The sequence below is a fragment of the Dendrobates tinctorius genome, unplaced genomic scaffold (assembly GCF_039654945.1).
Source record: "Dendrobates tinctorius isolate UK_male_01 unplaced genomic scaffold, ASM3965494v1 ptg000044l, whole genome shotgun sequence".
Taxonomy (NCBI): domain Eukaryota; kingdom Metazoa; phylum Chordata; class Amphibia; order Anura; family Dendrobatidae; genus Dendrobates; species Dendrobates tinctorius.
In genome coordinates, this window is record NW_027361712.1 from 16232226 (window position 1) to 16255101 (window position 22876).

A 22876-nucleotide genomic window follows, 5' to 3' on the forward strand; every position below is an offset into this window, starting at 1 on the left:
TTATATACAGTAAGTATATGATGTAGTTATACACAGTACACAGTGTGGTTATATACAGTTATATGATGTAGTTAGACACAGTACACAGTGTGGTTATGTACAGTAAGTATATAGTGTGGTTATACACAGTACATAGTGTAGTGTGGTTATTTACAGTAAGTATATAGTGTAGTAATACACAGTACATAGTGTGGTTATTTACAGTAAGTATATGATGTAGTTATACACAGCACATAGTGTGGTTATATACAGTTATATGATGTAGTTAGACACAGTACATAGTGTGGTTATGTACAGTAAGTATATAGTGTAGTTATACACAGTACATAGTGTGGTTATGTACATTAAGTATATAATGTAGTTAGACACAGTACATAGTGTGGTTATGTACATTAAGTATATAATGTAGTTAGACACAGTACATAGTGTGGTTATTTACAGTAAGTATATAGTGTAGTTATACACAGTACATTGTGTGGTTATATACAGTAAGTATATGATGTAGTTAGACACAGTACATAGTGTGGTTATGTACAGTAAGTATATAATGTAGTTATACACAGTATATAGTGTGGTTATGTACATTAAGTATATAATGTAGTTAGACACAGTACATAGTGTGGTTATTTACAGTAAGTATATAGTGTAGTTATACACAGTACATAGTGTGGTTATATACAGTAAGTATATGATGTAGTTAGACACAGTACATAGTGTGGTTATGTACAGTAAGTATATAATGTAGTTAGACACAGTACATAGTGTGGTTATATACAGTAAGTATATGATGTAGTTAGACAGTACATAGTGTGGTTATGTACAGTAATTATATGGTGTAGTTATACACAGTACTCAGTGTGGTTATATACAGTAAGTATATTGTTCCCATTATTAGGAAGTGGTTCTCCCATACTGTTTGCCTATGCAGTGAATGCAAGGCCTGGCCAAAATTTAGACGCACCACAATTCCTCTTTGAAGAAACGTACAAGAGGGCCTCCTGAAAACAATGTTCCCATTTTTAGGAAATGATTCTCCCATACTGTTTGCCTATGCAGTGAATGCTAAGTCTGCCAAAAATGTAGAGCCACTCCAATGCCCCTTTGAAGAGATGTAGAGGAGAGCCTCATGAAAAAATGTTTCCATTATGAAGGAGTGGGTCTCCCATAGTGGCTGCCTATGCAGTGAATGCAAGGGCTGCCAAAAATTTAGAGCCACTCCAATGACCCTTTGAAGAGACGTAGAGGGCCCCATGAAAAAATGCTCCCATTATGAAGAAGTGGGTTTACCATAGTGTTTGCCTATTCAGTGAATGCAAGGGCTGTCAAAGATTTAGAGCCACTCCAATGCCCCTTTGAAGAGACGTAGAAGAGGGCCTCCTGAAAATATGCTCCCATTATGAAGTGGGTCTCCCATAGTAATTGCTATGCAGTGAATGCAAGGGCTGCCAAAAATTTGGAGGCATTCCAATGGCCCTTGGAAGAGACATGGAGGAGGGCCTCATAAAAAAGGTTCCCATTAGAAAGGGGGGTATACATTGTTAAGGTAGGGCTAAATTAACCTTCACGGTTGATCCAGTGATTTCCAAATTAATTCACAGGGCGTTGCTAGCAACTGGGAATGACCACACGGAGACGGGGGTCTCTGTACGGGAGGATCGAGGCAGATCACTGAGCCCCTTTACTGAATCTCACATTACATAGCATTCTGCTTAATTATGCAAAGTATACAGCTACCAATAGAATCGTAATACATTTAAGCCAATAGTATTGCAAGAAAATCGGAATATGCCCCCAGCTGCGTGACGTAGAATATAGAACAATAGCACATTCTTTTAGGGTCTCATCTCATATCTCATACAAGCTGGAACAGTCTGGTTTCATAACAGCCGTGAACTTTCATCTAGTTAAGTTACAAAATTTAACTCGTAAACAACAAAATGGCGTCGCAAGCACAAAAATGGATCCCGAAGAACAAGATGTCCCGTACATCTGAATACTGTACTTCACAATTCCCCCCTAGATAAATTTTGTTAACACATATGCAGCATCAGAGGTACTATCCCAAGCTAGCAGCTTGAGGGGTACTGGTCTTCACATGACTGATGCCGTGATACCAGTCATGGCTGTCGCGGCGCACCCGTCCCCCCTGTATACTACAATTTACGAATAACAACTTTTGATGACGGTGGTGGGGATCTTTTGTAGGTAGGCATGCGCTTGGTTTCAACGTCTTCATCAAGTAGCCTTTTGAGATCGGTGCAGAGAAGAGCAGGGGCAACGACACCTTTGGTATCATCATTAGCTGGCTTAGTGCAGAATTTCCTAATACATACAGAAATACACCAAAAAGTTTTAGTATCACATATACAACAAGGATACAGGCAGCAATGTGTAACAAGCTTTGTAAGATCCCAGCTATCCAGCCCCCAATTCCCCTAAACCAATTGGCTGGATTGAGAAAGGAGGTGTCTGACCACCAACTGTCCTTATTACGATCATTGTCTTTATCGTATTGATCTCTGAGTCTTTGAATATCTTCTAACTTTAACTTATAGTACTGTTAGGATCTATATAATGACAGCAAGCGGGTCCAATGACCTGACACATACCACCTTGTACTGCTGTTAAGTAGTCCAGCACTATAGGATGTTGATTAGTGACTATAATAAGTTGATTTTGGACAGCAACAGTAGTATTAAGTATGTCCAATATATCCCAAATGTGATCATCTAGATCAGTGGTCCCCAACCTTTTTTGCACCAGGGACCGGCTTGAACCAAGACCATTCTTCCATGGCCCGGCAGGGCGGGGATGGAGGTGTGACAGGTGCGGGGCTTTGGTCATAAGGGGGCGGGGCTATGGACGCGGTTGTAGTTTAGCAGTGCATATTTATCATTTAATTATAACATTTTTAATGTGACTCAACTCACCATAGGTTTTGAATGAGTGGGAGCACCTGGCTTGTTTCTCTGTTTCAGTGGGAGCACTGGGCTACTTCTACTGATGACTGTCACTGCTAATGATGATTGGAACCTACAAGGAAATGGAGCATTGAGCACTTAAGAACAATTGTACTGGAGTACTGTACATGCTGATTATTTTCTAATCATCAGAAAATGTATGTGTGGTCCCCCCCGTCCAGCTCTGTGTGGCTCCCCCTGTTGTATGCATGGCTCCCCTGTCCCATCCTGTATACATGGCTCTGCTCCCACTCTCCCATCCTGTATACATGGCTCCGCTCCCATCCTCCCATCCTGTATGCATGGCTCTGCTCCCACTCTTCTATCCTGTATACATGGCTCCCCTGTCCCATCCTGTATGCATGGCTCCGCTCCCACTCTCCCGGCCTCCCTTGTATATATGGCTCCACTCCCACTCTCCCGGCCTCCCTTGTATATATGGCTCTGCTCCCACTCTCCCTCCCTTGTATATATGGCTCCGCTCCCACTCTCCCTCCCTTGTATATATGGCTCGGCTTCCACTCTCCCTCCCTTGTATATATGGCTCCGCTCCCACTCTCCCTCCCTTGTATATATGGCTCGGCTTCCACTCTCCCTCCCTTGTATATATGGCTCCGCTCCCACTCTCCCTCCCTTATATATATGGCTCCGCTCCCACTCTCCCTCCCCTGTATATATGGCTCCGCTCCCATTCTCCCTCCCTAGTATATATGGCTCCACTCCCACTCTCCCTCCCTTGTATATATGGCTCCGCTCCCACTCTCCCTCCCCTGTATATATGGCTCCGCTCCCATTCTCCCTCCCCTGTGTATATGGCTCCACTCCCAATCTCCCTCCCCTGTATATATGGCTCCGCTCCCATTCTCCCTCCCCTGTGTATATGGCTCTGCTCCCACTCTCCCTTCCCTGTGTATATGGCTCTGCTCCCACTCTCCCTCCCCTGTATATATGGCTCCGCTCCCACTCTCCCTCCCCTGTATATATGGCTCCGCTCCCACTCTCCCTCCCCTGTATATATGGCTCCGCTCCCACTCTCCCTCCCCTGTATATATGGCTCCGCTCCCATTCTCCCTCCCCTGTGTATATGGCTCCACTCCCAATCTCCCTCCCCTGTATATATGGCTCCGCTCCCATTCTCCCTCCCCTGTATATATGGCTCCGCTCCCACACTCCCTCCCCTGTATATATGGCTCCGCTCCCACTCTCCCTCCCCTGTATATATGGCTCCACTCCCACTCTCCCTCCCCTGTATATATGGCTCCGCTCCCATTCTCCCTCCCCTGTATATATGGCTCCGCTCCCACTCTCCCTCCCTAGTATATATGGCTCCACTCCCACTCTCCCTCCCTAGTATATATGGCTCCGCTCCCACTCTCCCTCCCCTGTATATATGGCTCCGCTCCCATTCTCCCTCCCCTGTGTATATGGCTCCGCTCCCATTCTCCCTCCCTTATGGCTCCGCTCGGCTCCCCCATCCTCCCCATCATACTTACCCTCACGTCGCTGAACTTCCTTCCCGTCGCTGCACGTCCCTGCATCTCGCGGCGCTTCAGCTTCTTCCTGTGCGGAGCGGTCACGTGATACCGCTCATTAAGGTCCATGAATATGGACGCCACGCCTATGGGAGATGAGTGGCGTCCATATTCATGACCTTAAATGAGCGGTAGCACGTGACCGCTCAGCGCTGGATGAAGCCGCCGCTGGATGAAGCCGCCGCGGGATGCAGGGTGAGTATCAGCTGCTGCACCGCCCCCCGGCTCCCCTTGTGTCCGCGGACCGGCAAGGGCACTGCAACGGCCCGGTGCTGGGCCGCGGACCGGCGGTTGGGGACCCCTGATCTAGATAATCTGTGGTTCTAACCAATTTATCCCACATTTGTGTAATCATAGGGTAAATGAAAATAAAACTGACAATTTTATTGGCCACACTCATCTGTACTATATGTGGTCTTCCTGAAGGGCGGGGTGAATTGTCCGCAGCTCTTTTGTATAATGTATGTTTGGGTATAGCCTGTGTATCCAACTGTTTGTTCGGAATAACAAAGGTGGCCGGGGTCAAGCGACCTAGAGTACAAGTACCTCTTACCCCTACTGGCACCTATTTATAAGCATTGTCTCCACATACCCAGAACATGTCATCAGGTAAATCCCATAGGGCTGAATGTTGCAGTACCAATTTATGCACTAAGTCTATGAATGCAGATGCATTCTGAAGCATACACCAAGCTGGAGATTGTCCTACAGGACTACAATAACCTACATCAGGATTTCCACAAGTAGGGGTTCCTGGCACATATTCAGAGGACTCATTACAAAATATATTGCCAGGAATACTGGCACAGGTTTCGTTAGAACCCTGGGGAAACAAATTAGAAAATTCCCATGACGTGTTAAGTAACCTTCTTTCTAGCAACATTGGTTTGAAAGCATCAGTAGACTGTGAAGTTACACTGAAACTGACTCGTAAACCATACGTTGGAACTTGCCCCAGATTGGTTAGACTAGTCTTATTCTTAGGGACCCAAGCCCCTCCTTTGTAGGCCAAATATTGAAGGTCTGTATTACTTCCTGAAAGGTTATCTTGTCACCAGAGGTATCCCACCCATCCCACAATAGGTATACCAACAGTTAAATTCCATAACTTAGCATTATCTGTGGTATTCAAGGACGTTGGGGAATTTAGGCTGTCCCATGCGGTTACCAATAATAATATGGAAAATGCGAAAGACCAAAACATTATGCCCCTTTAATTGCTATTGACTTGTTGGGTGATGAGGAGGACTTCATAGGGACCGTCATACAAGGGTTCTAGTCCGTGCTTCCTGACATGCCTTTTCATGACCACCAAATCACCAGGCTTCAAGTTATAGCAGGTGTCGGTTTCTGCTGAATCTGGAAAAGAAGAGGAAACTAGAACATGGGTGTTAGTAAAAAATCTTGCTAAGCTGAATAACACATTGAACAGCACGGTCAGTTTCTTCTGATAACTGCTGAGGCTGGAAATTTGCAACTGGGGGCCTAGCACCAAACAATATCTCATATGGGGACAGGTCAGGTTTTGCAATAGGGGTAGTACGGATGTGGTAGAGTACAATGGGTAGGAGCTCTGGCCATGGAGCCGTAGTCTCCTGCATCATTTTGGTCAATTGTCCCTTCAGTGTGCCGTTCAGCCTCTCAACTTCCCCACTGGATTGTGGGTGGTACGGAGTATGGAGGGCTACAGTGGATCCAAGTATTGTCAGAACTTTTTGGTACACATGAGAAGAAAAGGCCGGACCTTGATCACTTTCAACAACTTCTGGAACCCCATATCTGCATATAACTTCCATCACCAGTTTCTTCGCTGTGGTTTTTGCAGTCATATTGGTAACAGGGAATGCTTCCGGCCAACTGGAGAACCGGGGCCCAGTAGAATTTTTGCACCAGTGCGAGGGTCTGATTCTTTCCTCGATGTGTACGCCCATGTGGCAATAGCAGGGTACATCCGCTTAGGGAGACACACGATTTGGTCCTTTTTCCAGAGACCATTATCCATACGTGCCCCATCAGTCTTCCATTGCTTCACCTCTTCCTTTGGAGACATTCTCTGCATTGTCATTAAGCGGTCTCGCGGGGTCCGACAGAAAACTTCAGTCTGTTGTAGATCATCAGGTTCTTGTAGGGTCAGTGCTTCTTGTAACTGTTTACGCTGAGAGTGTGTGGTCACCATAGTTGGTATGGTTGGTTCAACGGGTAAGAGAGCGGCGGCTTTTGCTTGCATATCCGCAAATGTGTTGCCAACAGTCTGTGGACTGGTCCTAGGACCGTGCGCCTTAACTTTGATAATGGCCACCTGAGTAGGTAATTTGATTGAGTCTATGAGGGTTTTAACAGCTTCAGCATTTTTCACTGGGGTTCCGGCAGTAGTAATAAACCCTCAATTAGCCCATAGAGCCCCAAAATCATGAGCAATACCAAATGCATACCGTGAATCCGTGTATATATTAGCCGTCTGTTCTTGGCCGAAGTACATGCAGTAGACAGAGCCTGAAGTTCTGCTTCTTGTGCTGACTGTGATAGCGGGAGTGCAGCTGCGTGCACTACAGTGTCCTCTGTGGTAACAGCATATCCCGTGTGGAATCTACCAAACTCATCAGCATATCTTGAACCATCTGTCTATAACACCAGATCGGGATTTGGGAGTGGATTCTCACTGACATTTGGTGGAGTAGCTGTTTCTTCTATCAGAAGTTGGGAACAATCATATTGGAGGTAATCCTCATCACTGCCATCTTTCCTTATAGTTCATTATACCGTCTTTCAAGGCGTTGTAAAGGGGTTGCATTATGCGGGATGCATCCGGTATCCACTGACAACAATAAGTGCATAAGAAAATGCTGGAGTTCAGTTTTATCTTTTGGGAAAGGAAGGGAGCTGACAGCTATTTTTCTTTCTTCTGCGAGGTGTCTGACACCCTGAAGGAGACAATGACCCAAGAAGATCACTTGACCAAGGCAGAACTGAAGTTTCGACGCCGAAACCCGATAGTTCAGTGCTGCCAGATGCTTAAGGAGGCTAACAATGGCAGAAATGGCTAAAGACACCAGCTCATATTTTTTTTTTTTCTGTACGCTGAAAAGAGGGGTTAAATTCTTCTGAAAACTTTTTTTTTCTTTTTTTCCTCTGGATCGGGTGAACGGGAATTGAGGCTGGCAGCAAAGGTGGGGGCTGCGACTCTCGGTCTCCTTGTACAATTGTCATCTAGCAGGGAGACCTCTTCTTTCATATCATTCTTTTAACTATTCGACTGCCTGACACATTGTCTGGATCTTAGTTCCTTCTTTAATCAATCACATTCTCACACCACAGTCACTTGCTTGATCCACAAACAATCCGTCTTTTCCATAATAATAGACAATTTTTCCTTCTTCAACATAGCAGTAACAGAAACAATCAGAATTCACTTTCTCGGTTCTTCCTAACACCTTCGTCACACAATTCATGTGCCAAGCCACAAAATTCTTCTTTTCCTTCCACGTATTCTCTCATTTAGAGCTAAATATCCTTACTTAAGTTGAGCACAGATCTGGAGCGGCCGTATCAGTCTGTTCCACCGGGTCAATAATCCCCCTCTGGGATTGCCCAAAATTCGCGGTACTCAGTGAAAGGAGGAGGGCGTCTCAGACTATCCCTCCGGACACCTCTGGTTATATATATATATATATCTATATATACCTGAGTTACGTATCCTACCCATCTTCGATCACATGACCACGCCCAATACTAATAATGATCAGGAATTTCAGGATATTTTGACTATAAAGAGAGTCACAATCACTGGTCAATCCGGGGTGTCCGTCCCTTATGAGGTACGGTTCGAGCACTGGGCCCCCAACGGGACTACACCTCTATATGATTCCACCCATGAATCACCCCACCAGGGGACAAACCTCAGATCCTCTTTGCAGCAACAAGCACAGGAAAACCACACCAACGGTCAGTCTGAACAGTATAACTGCCAACTTACCGTGGTTGTCGTGGGGGGGTGATCAGTCCCAATTTTCCAGCACCTGTGTCCGCTCCGAGGGTCCTTTGTCTTGTTGTCCTCCCGGGGGGCAGAGGCGTCCCTACTCAGGGACCCCACGTTGGGCGCCAAGACTGTTGAGGTAGGGCTAAATTAACCCTTCACGGTTGATCCAGTGATTTCCAAATTAATTCACAGGGCGTTGCTAGCAATTGGGAATGACCACACGGAGATGGGGGTCTCTGTACGGGAGGATCGAGGCAGATCACTGAGCCCCTTTACTGAATCTCACATTACATAGCATTCTGCTTAATTATGCAAAGTATACAGCTACCAATAGAATCGTAATACATTTAAGCCAATAGTATTGCAAGAAAATCGGAATATGTCCCCAGCTGTGTGACGTAGAATATAGAACAATAGCACATTCTTTTAGGGTCTCATCTCATATCTTGTACAAGCTGGAACAGTCTGGTTTCATAACAGCCGTGAACTTTCATCTAGTTAAGTTACAAAATTTAACTCGTAAACAACAAAATGGCATCGCAAGCACAAAAATGGATCCCGAAGAACAAGATGTCCCGTACATCTGAATACTGTACTTCACAACGTGAACATACTGTATAACCATTTTTTGTGTAGGGCATCATAAACACCCTTTAAAAAAATTATGTGGGTGTTGCATCACAGACCATGGTCACCCTGGTGATATGGCGGTGTAGGTTGAGGATGAGGACAACAGCAAATAGCCCAAATCAGGAAGTGTATACCCAGGTGTGGGTGTGAAGAGGTGCATGGGAATACACCTCCCAAAAAAAGACACTTGATTTAAGTTTATGTTACGCTGCTATCATTCGGTGGTGTTGAGAACTCTGGCCCAATCCAACTATTGTACATTTTTATGAGTCAGCCTGTCAGCATTTTCAGTTGACAGGCGGATGTGCTTATCAGTTATAATTCCACCAGCGGCTCTAAAAACCCGCTCTGACAAAACGCTAGCGCAGGGCACTCCAGAACCTCCAAGGCGTAGAGAGCCAGTTCATGCCACGTGTCCAGCTTGGATACCCAATAATTATAAGGCACAGAGGAATCACGGAGGACGTTGGTACGGTCAGCAAGGTACTCCCTCAGCATCTTCCAAAACTTTGCATTCCTTGTGAGAGTACCCTGCGCTTCAGGGCCTCTGCGATGGAAGGGTCTGAGAAATCTCTCCCAGAACTTTGCCTGTGTTCCCCTGCCTCTGCTGGATTGGAGTTGTGTCTCTCACTCTTGTACTCTTGGTTGTCTAACGAACTGTGAGCTCTACTGCCAGCATTTTCAGATGGGAATTTTCTTTAACAATTCTGCAACAAGGGACCTCTGGTACTGCGCCAGTTTAGTAGACCTGTCCACCTCTGGAATAAGAGATAGAAAGTTATCCTTGTAGTGTGGGTCTAAAAGTGTCACCAACTAGAAATGACTGTCACCCAAAATTTTGAGAACGCGAGGGTCACGGGAAAGGCAGCGTAATATAAACTCAGCCATGCGTGCCAGACTGCTAACAAGTAAGACTTCCGTGTCCTCACCAAGATGACTGACCATGCTCTCCTCCCTGTCCTCAGGCCATCCACGCTGAACAGACGGTATGACAGTTGGGTAGATAATACCATCTAAAATGCATGAAACTTGCTCCTGTTCTTCCTCCTCCTCATTGTCACCTAATCCACATTGGGATGAAGCTGGGTTGTATGTAATCACCCTGTATGGTTCCTTGCTCCATCTCATTGTGCTCTGCCCGCAAATCATCCTCTTTGATTGTGAGCAGAGCGTTTCAGAACAGAGAAGCGGGATGGTGACGTTAATTATGGCGTCATCGCCGCTCACCATCTTGGTGGAGTAATGAAAGTAATGGGGGATGATACATATGTCTGACATCCATGTCCACTCCTGAAGTCTTATGTGTGGAGTCTGAACTGAATACCGACAGCCTTGTTGATGCTGGTAGTCAATGAATACCCTCTTTTTGCTCACAAATCCTTTCTAACATCTGCAGTGTAGAGTTCCAACACGTGGGGGCATCACACATCAGTCGGTGAGCCGGAAGCTGCAAACTCTGCTAAAGCACGGCAAGGGCAGCAGAAGCTGTAGCTGCTTTTCTAAAATGGGCACATAGGCAGCGTACTTTGACAAGCAGATCCAGCAGCTCCGGGTAGGTTTTTAGAAACCTTGAACCACTAGGTTAAGCACATAGGCCAGGCATGGTACATGTGTGAGCTCGCCTCAGGGCTGCCACCAGGTTTTGACCATTGTCACACACAACCATGCCTGGCTGTAGGTTCAGCGGGGTCATCCACATATCTGCCTGCTCTTTCAGAGCTCTACACAACTCTTCAGCTTTGTCCGGTTTGTCACCTAAGCATATTAGCTTTAGCACAGCCTGTTGCCGCTTGGTTGAGGCAGTGCTGCAGTGCTTCCAGCTTGTGACTGATGTGGTCATTTCAGAGATGGAGGCTGAAGAGGATGAGCTGTAGACTGTGGGGGCAACCCTGACTGACATAGGGCCCACAATCATCGGCATTGGGAGGACGTGTTTCATCCCAAGGTCCGACTGGGTCCCGGCTTCCACTATGTTAACCCAGTGTGCCATCAGCGAGATGTACCATCCCTGCCCACAAGCACTTGTCCACGTGTCTGTGGTTAGGTGGACTTTCCCAGTAACTGCATTGTTGATGGCATGGCTAATGATGTGGGACACGTGCTTGTGTAATGCGGGGACGGTTGGGGACTGAGTACCGAGGGGCGGCTTCCTCCATCAGGTTGCGGAAAGCTTCAGTCTCCACGAGCCTAAAAGGCAACATTTTGAGCGAAGCAGTCGCGAAATGTGTGAATTTAGTAGTGTGGCCTGTGGGGCGTTGGCTGCATATTTGCGCTTGCGTTCCAAGGACTGGGGTATGGGCAACTGAATGCTGCGCTGGGACAAGGACGTGGACATGCTTGATGATGGCGCTAGTTGAGTGTGTGCAACGACAGGTGCAGTGCAGAAAGCATCTTCGAATGCACTATGGACAGGGGATTGGCTTGCACACACAACAGTGGAATAAGCAGTGGTGTCACCCGCAGACAGTTCCTGGACCCTGGGGTTTGACCCACAAAGTCGGGTGCTTTGCTGCCTTGTGCCTGATCATGCTGGTGGTGGACAGGCTGGTACTTTTGCTACCCCTACTGATGCTGGTCTGGCAGGTGGTGCTAATGGCCTTTTTTGGGTTATTGGCAGAGACTTTAAAAAACAACAGACTCGGAAAGACCTAATAGTTGGACTGACAACTGTTACGGGGAACGGTTGCCCGCCTTCTGTCTGCAGCCACCACACTGCTTCTTCCTGGCTGTTGGGGTGCTATGCCTCCCTCCCCCTGTGTGCTGCTGTCCTCGTTCTGCATGTCCTCCTGCCAGCTTGGGTATGTTACTATATCATCCACCACCTCGTCTTCCACTTCCGTACTCTGGTCCTCCTCCTGACTTTCTGCCAATTGTGTCTCATCATTGTCCACCTCTTGTGACACTTTCCCACCATCTCCTTATTTGGGCATTGCTACATGCTATCTCCTCTTGCCCCGCTTCAAGCGGACCGGGCGAGAGGCCCCAATCTATAAATGGAAAAGTGAATAGCTCTTTGGAGTGTCCAAGTGTGGGATCAGTTGTCTCCGGGCACTCGGCATGGTGGGAGGAAGGAGGATCAGGGTGAGGAATATGTGGTCCAGACTCACAGCTACTGAGACTTGACCATGTTGAAGACAGGATTGTGGTGGTGATGGTGGCAAAATGACTGGAAGCATTATCCGCTATCCAACCAACAATCTTTTGACACTGCTCTGGATTGAATAGTGGGGTGCTGCTGCGGTCCCCTAGTAATTGGGACAAGAAGGTCGGGCGAGAAGATGTGGGTGTTGTGGCACAATTTCAGCTTGCCCACGGCCTCTGCATGCACCATCACGTCCAGTTCCCCGTCCCTTTCCATGCGCCTTGCCCATTTTAAATGGAGAATAATATTTTCCACGTTCACAACAAATGGCACAATTTTGAGCTCACTGATATGTGATCCATGGGACGGACAAATCCCAGTTCAAAATACCTGGCCTGTAGGTAACTATTTTTTTTCAGCAAACTAGTGTCAATAACTTGGGTAAGACACTGCAAAAAAAAATTTAAATGGAGGTCTGAAATGGCACAATTTTGAGCACACAGATTATGTGATCCGTGGGATGTACAAACCCCAGTTCAAAATATCTGGCCTGTAGGTAACTATTTTTTTTTCAGCAAACTGATGTCAATAACTTGGGTAAGATACTGCAAAAAACTTTAAATGATGGAGGCTTGAATTTTTCAGCGCATAGATATGTGATCCGTGTGACGGACAAACCCCAGTTTAAAATAGCTGGATTTTTAGCACTGTAATATGGAAAGGTTCCGGCTGTATTCTGTAGTGCCAACAAGCAAATAATCAGGACTAAGATCCACAAAAAATTATTCCAGGCCCCTGATACCTGGGGCTATGTCTACAAATATCTGTAATAGGCAGCAGCAGACAGAACTGGAATGGACCCTCTTGCTATGTGCACTGAATTCTACCACATACACTGCCTGCCTAGCACTGATTTCCAGGCAGCTTTATTAGTCTTCCGGACTGTTGGTTGAGATGGATGTGTGTTAGATATGGTATACCCACACTAAGTACGAAGCAAACAAATCTCTCCCTAGATCAGCAGCAACTCTCCCTACACTGACTGATTCCGAAGCAGACTGTGACGAGCATGATGACGCCAGGTCTGATATAGACTGTGCGGCCAGCCAATCACTGTAATGCCACAAACAACATGGCTGCGGCACTACACTGTGTAGCAGACAATCCCTGCATGTTCATTGGCTCTCTAAATAGTATCAAACATGTAGGGCGGGGACCTGAGCTCCCGCCGAGCAACCCTGGAAATACTCGGCAAGCTCCGAGAATCTCAAGCAGTGAGATGCTTGGGTGGGCACAGAGTAGTGGCGAGCATGCTCGCTCATCACTAGTAGTTGTACACAGTACATAGTGTGGTTATGCACAGTAAGTACATAGTGTAGTTATGAACAGTAAGTATATAGTGCAGTTATACACAGTACATAGTGTGGTTATACACAGTAAGTATATGGTGTAGTTATACACAGTACATAGTATACAGTATATGGTGTAGTTATACACAGTACATAGTGTAGTGTGGTTATATAAAGTAAGTATATAGTGTAGTTATATACAGTACATAGTGTGGTTATACACAGTAAGTACATAGTGTAGTTATGAACAGTAAGTATATAGTGCAGTTATACACAGTACATAGCGTGGTTATACACAGTAAGTATATCGTGTAGTTATACACAGTACATAGTATACAGTATATGGTGTAGTTATACACAGTACATAGTGTAGTGTAGTTATATACAGTAAGTATATAGCGTAGTTATACACAGTACATAGTGTGGTTATATACAGTGAGTCTATGGTGTATTTACACACAGTACATAGTGTGGTTATATACAGTAAGTACTGTATATAGTGTAGTTATACACAGGACATAGTGTGGTTATATACAGTATATGGTGTAGTTATACACAGTACATAGTGTGGTTATATACAATAAGTACATAGTGTAGTTTGGTTATATACAGTAAGTATATAGTGTGGTTATATACAGTACATAGTGTGGTTATATACAGTAAGTATATAGTGTGGTTATACACAGTACATAATGTGGTTATATACAGTAAGTATATTGTGTGGTTATACACAGTACATAGTGTGGTTATATACAGTACTAGCTGAAGAGCCCGGCGCTGCCCGGGCATAGTAACTAACTGTGGATAGTTATAACAAATTATAATTATCCTCCATCCCATAGTCCCGTACCCATATACCCATCATACATATCCACGATCCCATAGACCCGTGCCCATATACCCATCATACATATCCACGATCCCATAGGCCCGTGCCCATATACCCATCATACATATCCTCCATCCCATAGTCGAGTGCCAATATACCCATCACACATCCTCCATCCCATAGTCCCATGCCCATATACCCATCACACATCCTCCATCCCATAGTCCCATGCCCATATACCCATAATGCATATTCGCCATCCCATAGTCGAGTGCCCATATACCCATCACACATCCTTCATCTCATAGTCCCATGCCCATATACCCATCATACATATCCTCCATCCCATAGTCCCGTGCCCATATACCCATCATACATATCCGCCATCCCATAGTCCCATGCCCATATACCCGTCATACATATCCTCCATCCCATAGTCCAGTGCCCATATACCCATCACACATCCTCCATCCCATAGTCCCGTGCCCATATACCCGTCATACATATCCGCCATCCCATAGTCCCGTGCCCATATACCCGTCATACATATCCTCCATCCCATAGTCCAGTGCCCATATACCCATCACACATCCTCCATCCCATAGTCCTGAGCCCATATACCCATCATACATATCCTCCATCACATAGTCCAGTGCCCATATACCCATCATACATATCCACCATCCCATAGTCCCGTGCTCATATACCCGTCATACATATCCTCCATCCCATAGTCCAGTGCCCATATACCCATCACACATCCTACATCCCATAGTCAACCATTATGACATCATAATGAGCGGCGGGGCTTGCAACCTATGATGACATCAGCGTCACCATGGCAACCATGACATCATAATGAGGGGCGGGGCTTGATACACACACACTTTTTCCCCATTATGTAGATAGGGGCAAAATTGTTTGGTGAATTGCAACGCGCGGGGTTAAAATTTCGCCTCACAACATAGCCTAGGACACTCTTGGGGTCCAGACGTGTGACTGTGCCAAATTTTGTGGCTGTAGCTGCGACGGTGCGGATGCCAATCCTGGACATACACACATACATACACACACTTGAGCTTATTAGATATGGTGTAGTTATACATAGTATGGTTATATACAGTAAGTGTGCAGTGTAGTTATACACAGGACTTAGTGTGGTTATATATAGTATAGGGTGTAGTTATACACAGTACATAGTGTGGTAATATACAATAAGTGCATAGTGTGGTTATATAGAGTATATGATGCAGTTATGCACAGTACATAGTATGGTTATATACAGTAAGTATACAGTGTGGTTATATACAGTACATAGTATGGTTATATACAGTAAGTATATACAGTCATGGCCAAAAGTATTGACACCCCTGCAATTCTGTCAGATAATTCTCAGTTTCTTCCTGAAAATGATTGCAAACACAAATTCTTTGGTATTATTATCTTCATTTAATTTGTCTTAAATGAAAAAACACAAAAGAGAATGAAGCAAAAAGCAAAACATTGATCATTTCACACAAAACTCCAAAAATAGGCCGGACAAAAGTATTGGCACCCTCAGCCTAATGCTTGGTTGCACAACCTTTAGCCAAAATAACTGCGACCAACTGCTTCCGGTAACCATCAATGAGTTTCTTACAATGCTCTGCTGGAATTTTAGACCATTCTTCTTTGGCAAACTACTCCAGGTCCCTGATATTTGAAGGGTGCCTTCTCCAAACTGCCATTTTTAGATCTCTCCACAGGTGTTCTATGGGATTCAGGTCTGGACTCATTGCTGGCCACCTTAGAAGTCTCCAGTGCTTTCTCTCAAACCATTTTCTAGTGCTTTTTGAAGTGTGTTTTGGGTTATTGTCCTGCTGGAAGACCCATGACCTCTGAGGTAGACCCAGCTTTCTCACACTGGGCCCTAAATTATGCTGCAAAATTTGTTGGTAGTCTTCTGACTTCATAATGCCATGCACACGGTCAAGCAGTCCAGTGCCAGAGGCAGCAAAGCAACCCCAAAACATCAGGGAACCTCCGCCATGTTTGACTGTAGGGACCGTGTACTTTTCTTTGAATGCCTCTTTTTTCTCCTGTAAACTCTATGTTGATGCTTTTGCCCTAAAAGCTCTACTTTTGTCTCATCTGACCAGAGAACATTCTTCCAAAATGTTTTAGGCTTTTTCAGGTAAGTTTTGGCAAACTCCAGCCTGGCTTTTTTATGTCTCGGGGTAAGAAGTGGAGTCTTCCTGGGTCTCCTACCATACAATCCCTTTTCATTCAGATGCCGACGGATAGTACGGGTTGACACCGTTGTACCCTCGGACTGCAGGGCAGCTTGAACTTGTTTGGATGTTAGTGGAGGTTCTTTATCCAACATCCGCACAATCTTGCATTGAAATCTCTTGTCAATTTTTCTTTTCTGGCCACATCTAGAGAGGTTAGCCACAGTGCCATGGGCTTTACACTTCTTGATGACACTGCGCACGGTAGACACAGGAACATTCAGGTCTTTGGAGATGGACTTATAGCCTTGATATTGCTCATGCTTCCTCACAATTTGGTTTCTCAAGTCCTCAGACAGTTCTTTGGTCTTCTTTCTTTTCTCCATGCTCAATGTGGTACACACAAGGACACAGGACAGAGGTTGAGTCAACTTTAATCCATGTCAACTGGCTGCAAGTGTGATTTAGGCTGGTTTCACATTCGCGCTTTTTAAGCGCACGCACGGCCGGGGGTAGCTCCGCCCCCGAGCCGGCTCTCTGCCCGGCGTGCCCGCCCCTTCCTTGTAGCGCCGCCTCCTAGCGCACAGCGGCGCCTGCGATCGGCGCACCCTATCTTTAGCATAGGGTGCGCAGATCGTGCGCAGGCCGTGCGCTAGTTGCTCTTTGACCTGCGCTGCACACTTTTGACGGTGCGCCGTGCGCGCCAAAATCCGAAAGATAGGGTGCTAAAGATAGGGTGCGCCGATCGCAGGCGCCGCTGTGCGCTAGGAGGCGGCGCTACAAGGAAGGGGCGGGCACGCCGGGCAGAGAGCCGGCTCGGGGGCGGAGCTACCCCCGGCCGTGCGTGCGCTTAAAAAGCGCGAATGTGAAACCAGCCTAAGTTATTGCCAACACCTGTTAGGTGCCACAGGTAAGTTACAGGTGCTGTTAATTACACAAATTAAAGAAGCATCACATGATTTTTCGAACAGTGCCAATACTTTTGTCCACCCTCTTTGTTATGTTTGGTGTGGAATTATATCCAATTTGGCTTTAGGACAATTCTTTTTGTGTTTTTTCATTTAAGACAAATTAAATGAAGATAATAATACCAAAGAATTTGTGTTTGCAATCATTTTCAGGAAGAAACTGAGTATTATCTGACAGAATTGCGGGGGTGTCAATACTTTTGGCCATGACTGTAGTGTGGTTATATACAGTACATTGTGTGGTTATATACAGTAAGTACATAGTGTAGTTATACGCAGTACATAGTGTGGTTATATACAGTATATGATGTAGTTATACACAGTACATTGTTATATGCAGTAAGTCTATGGTATAGTTATACACAGTACATAGTGTGGTTATGTACAGTAAGTATATAGTGTAGTTATACACAGAACATAGTGTGGTTATGTACAGTAAGTATATAGTGTAGTTATACACAGAACACAGTGTGGTTATATACAGTATATGGTGTAGTTATACACAGTACATAGTGTGGTTATATACAGTAAGTAGATAGTGTAGTTATATACAGTAAATAGTGTGGTTATGTACAGTAAGTATATAGTGTAGTTATATACAGTACATAGTGTGGTTATATACAGTAAGTATATAGTGTAGTTATATACAGTGCATAGTGTAGTTATGTACAGTAAGTATATAGTGTAGTTATACACGGTACATAGTGTGGTTATGTACAGTAAGTATATAGTGTAGCTATATACAGTGCATAGTGTGGTTATGTACAGTAAGTATATAGTGTAGTTATATACAGTACATGTGGTTATATACAGTAAGTATATAGTGTAGTTATATACAGTAAGTATATAGTGTAGTTATATACAGTACATAGTGTAGTTATGTACAGTAAGTATATAGTGTAGTTATATACAGTATATAGTGTGGTTATGTACAGTAAGTATATAGTGTAGTTATATACAGTACATAGTGTGGTTATATACAGTAAGTATATAGTGTAGTTAATACAGTACATAGTGTGGTTATGTGCAGTAAGTATAGTGTGGTTATACACGGTACATAGTGTGGTTATATACAGTAAGTATATAGTGTAGTTATATACGGTATATAGTGTGGTTATATACAGTAAGTATAAAGTGTAGTTATATACAGTACATAGTGTGGTTATATACAGTATATGGTGTAGTTATACACAGTACATAGTGTGGTTAGATACAGTATATGGTGTAGTTATACACAGTACATAGTATGGTTATATGCAGTAAGTCTATGGTGTAATTGTACACAGTACATAGTGTGGTTATATACAGTAAGTATATAGTTAAAGCACAACATTCCCTATACATACTTTGGACAGCTAGATCTCATCACCAGTCCAAAAGAAGAAAAAAAGGTACCAGCTCAAAAATATTCAGTGTCAGAAGAGAAAGAAAGAGCCAATGGTATCCTGAGAGTTATGATAAAAGTCAATATTTATTTTTAAATAATTAATAATGATAACATATATCTAAATGTCAGTACACCAATACCAGTGAGAAAATGCAGAGAGGAAAACTATCCCTAAAGTGCCCAGTTGCTTCTTAAGAAAATCAGAGACATATCACATGATTATCAGAATCAAAGTAAGCCAGAGCGATGGATGTGGAAACAGAAGAAGTAACAGAAGGGTGACGCTGACCAGACCGAGCATTTAATATTGTCAAGTAAATCAAGAGCTCAGAAAGGAGTGAAACAAAGGTGTGAGGCTTACCAAGGACAGGCAACGGGCACCAGATGGAGGGTGTGAAGCTCCCCGACGCGCGTTTCGCGGCTGCGCAGAGCCGCTTTCTCAAGGGCAAGTAAAGCAGAGTCCAAGCTGGACCTTCAAATAACCCTGTGACATGGTCACATGGTTGGCTGTGACCAATGGAAGGGTAACCATGCGGCGCATGCGCAGTGCGCCGAGGACGCCTCGCATACATCAAAGTCGTCACGTGCACGGCACCCGCCACAGGGATTAACCCTGTGCGTGGCGCACATGACGTAGAGACACCCCGATGCAGGCAGGGCCACAACGGAAGCACTGCCATGCGCACCGTCACCGCCATTTAGTAAGGGGCCATAGAATAAAGGCATGTGGAGGAAGGAGGAAGAAAGAGAGGGGGAAACATGAATGTGCTCATACAAAATAGAGCTCATGTGTAGCAGCAATACATCATAAAAAAAGCAATACATATGAGTGACTACTATATAGAGACAATTGTGTCATACAAAAACATCATTAATAATGAAAGCTGATACAGATGAATTGATATTTCCACAGAAAATCAGGAATAAACTGTATCCTCCTTGTTGGAAAGTCCAGAATCCCTTTTATCAGATGGTTAATTTCAAAGTCCCACCGGAGATAGATAAATGGAAATGATGGAGCATCAACACAATCATTAGTAAAATAGAAAAAGATGGCATAAAAATCAGAACATATTAAAAAAGAATGAGTTAAAAACACAACACATCCTCCAGATCAGGAATAGGATGGTGTGGTGGGAAGGGCAGGAGGAATGAAAAAGGAAACCGCAAAGGCTGATGAAGAGTTTAGAGAAATGGGGCAAAACTTAAGGACTCGTTCAAACCGAGCACAATCCACCTAGCCACGATTTGAGCAAGGAGTTTTTTATTATATCCACCTCTGATGCCGAGGTGGAGGGCCTCAATCCCCCAAACGCCAAGTAGCTTAATATCACAATTGTGATGGACCTTAAAAGTGCCGGGGGATCGCCTTTAGCTCCCTGATCTCAGTGGCTGTTTTGGCTGCTCCAATATCCCGCACATGCTCCCGCACCCTAACCCGGAGCTCCCTAGTAGTAAGACCAACGTAGATCTTGGGGCATGGACAGGTGGCATAATATATAACATTAGTGGTCCCACAAGAAATGCGTTGTCTGATGGAAAAGTTTCTGGAGCCATCTGCGGAAGAGAACGTGTAGCAGCGCAGGACATTAGCGCAAGCCAAACAGTGACTGCATGGGAATGAGCCAACCTGTGGGGTACTAGTACCCAAATAGGTGTTAGGAGCCGGAATGTAATGGCTTCTTACTAGGAGATCTCCAAGATTTTTAGATCTTCTAGATGTCATGCCTAGGAAAGCTTCCTAGGGCAGACCCCAAGGCCGGATCAGATTCCAGGATGGGCCAGTGTTTCTTGAGAATGGCACGCATATTTTCCCACTCATGATTAAAGGTGGAAATAAACCTTATGGGGCCATCAAAGTTCACCCTGGTCCCTCTTTTTGTGGGCTTCAGCAGGTGATTGCGAGATGTTTTTCTTGCCCGATCGTACCCAGTTTTTACGTACCTGCGGCTGTAGCCGCGTGCGTGAAATCGGTCCTTAAGGTCCGAGGCCTGTGCCTCAAATCTGATGGCTGTAGAGCAGATTCGTCTCATCCTAAGGAACTGTCCGACCAGGACAGCCCTAATCGTGGCCGGATCATGTGCTGAGGACGCATGTAACAATGAATTGACAGACGTTGGTTTCCTGAAGACATCCGTCTGGATACGTCGATCGGTGTCGACCTCCAGATGGACGTCCAGGAAATCAACCGTAGAACTATTAAAGGTATAAGTGAGTCGTATGTTAAAGTTGTTTTCATTGAGCGTCCTCATGAAGTCCTCGAGCTGGTGAGCCCCCCATCCCACAACAACAAGTAAGTATATAGTGTAGTTATACACAGTACATAGTGTGATTATATACAGTTGGTCTATCGTGTAGTTATACACAGTACATAGTGTGATTATATACAGTTAGTCTTTTTTTTTATCAATTAGTGTTTATTAAAGATTTTCAAAACAATACAGTGCCATCAAACAGGAATAACAGTAACAGTAACAGAGGTTAACCAAAAATGACCAGAAATAAGTAAGGAAAAGAAAAAGAAGTAGGGGAGAGAAGCGGGAGGGGGGGTAGGAATGGTAAGGGGAATAGGGGGAAGAGGAAAGGAGTATAGGCATTCACAAGGCACTGTCTAGCAGTTCAGTTATAGACAAGGGTTCCTGGCAAACTATGGCAAAATGAGAATATTATGTCAATGATGCTTATTCCCACTCAAGTAAACGGTCAAACAAGGTGGAGCGGGTTAATAGAGGAATGAACACTATGTAACCAGGGGTGCCAAATATTCTGTCTTTTGGTTTTGGCAGTCATGGAGTGAGCCAAGGCGAATTCATATTGGCAGTGGACATTAAGTTTATCAATTAATTCACTAATATTGGGAGAATTAGTGTCTTTCCATCTTGAGGCGACCAATAACCTGGCAGCTATTAGAATATGTGATAGTGTACCTCAAAGTATGTGTGGAATTTCCTCCAGGCCAATGTGAAGAATGGCCTGTCTAGGTGACAGAGTCAGCTGGATCCCCAAGACCTGTGCAATTAAAAGGTCCATATCTCTCCACCAGGGCCGAAGAATTGGACACGACCACCAGGCGTGTTCCAGAGTACCCCTGTGACCGCAACCCCTCCAACATTTGTCCGACCCGGCAGGGTCATAGTGAGCCACCTGAACCGGATATTGATACCATCTAAGGTGTACTTTTTTAATTGTTCGAGATGATTGACGCAGGCAGATACCCGTAACACCTCACCCAGCCCCCCCTCCCAGTCTATCGGGTGAGATAAGAAGTTCAAATCCTGTTCCCACTTGATCATATATGGCAGTTTAACATCTGCTGGGTCGTTTAAGGCTTTATATAATATTGAAATTCCCTTCGGGCCAGAGGCAGGCAACAAGAAATAACCCTAACCCTGTTATTTAAATGTGAGTTGAGAAAAGGCGAGTTTGGGGAATTATGAAATAGATGACGTATTTGCAAGTACTGATAGAAATATCTTCGGATATTCGGGAAGTTAGAGGCCAAGTGGTCAAAGGGGACAAGGCCAGTGGCACCCAATATCTGCCCTAATGTTACGATTCCAGTATCAACCCAAGGCTGGAGATTAAGAAATGGCATGTGTGTCTCAAGGGCTTTTAGGGATAGGGAATCATGAGATAATTTAATCAAGGAAGGGACCAGTGTCCTCCAGTAGTGGAGCACGGTTTTCATGGTTGGTAAGGTAGGGGAATAATCAGTGATTGCAATTGATTGAGCCTCAAGAATTGTGCGGGTAGATCTAGTTTTGGCATAGTAGTTCTCTATTTGGAGCCATCTATGGTCTTTGTCCGCCTGCCACCAATCTCTGAGTCCAGTTAGTATGGCCGCTCTATGGTACAGCAGGAGGTTCGGCATTCCCAGCCCTCCCCGTTTGAACGGATAGTACATCAAGGTCCTAGAGATTCTAGATTTTTTGTGTGACCAAATAAAATTGTAT